Here is a 349-nt window from a genome sequence, read left to right on the forward strand (position 1 = left end):
TATATATATATATATATATATATATATATATATATATATATTGTGTACATACATACGTGCATGACATGGCAATGCTGTTGCACGTTTAGTTCAAATTCTGTTGAATTTAATTCACATTCAATTGCTGCATGCATGCAATTCATTGCATTACATAGACAACAACAATAACAATAAAAGTAGCAGCAGCAAACAACCCAACGATGTCAGATGACAAATAGTGACACAATGTAAGTTGACACAACAATGGGAGTCGTCCTAAGATCGTCGTCGTAAATACGCGTTTAGGCAACAACAGAAAAAACAACAACAAACATAACATCATGACAAAACAAACAGAGTGCATGCAATT

The sequence above is a fragment of the Glossina fuscipes genome, unplaced genomic scaffold, assembly GCF_014805625.2.
Source record: "Glossina fuscipes isolate IAEA_lab_2018 unplaced genomic scaffold, Yale_Gfus_2 1, whole genome shotgun sequence".
In the NCBI taxonomy this organism is placed as follows: Eukaryota; Metazoa; Arthropoda; class Insecta; order Diptera; family Glossinidae; genus Glossina; species Glossina fuscipes.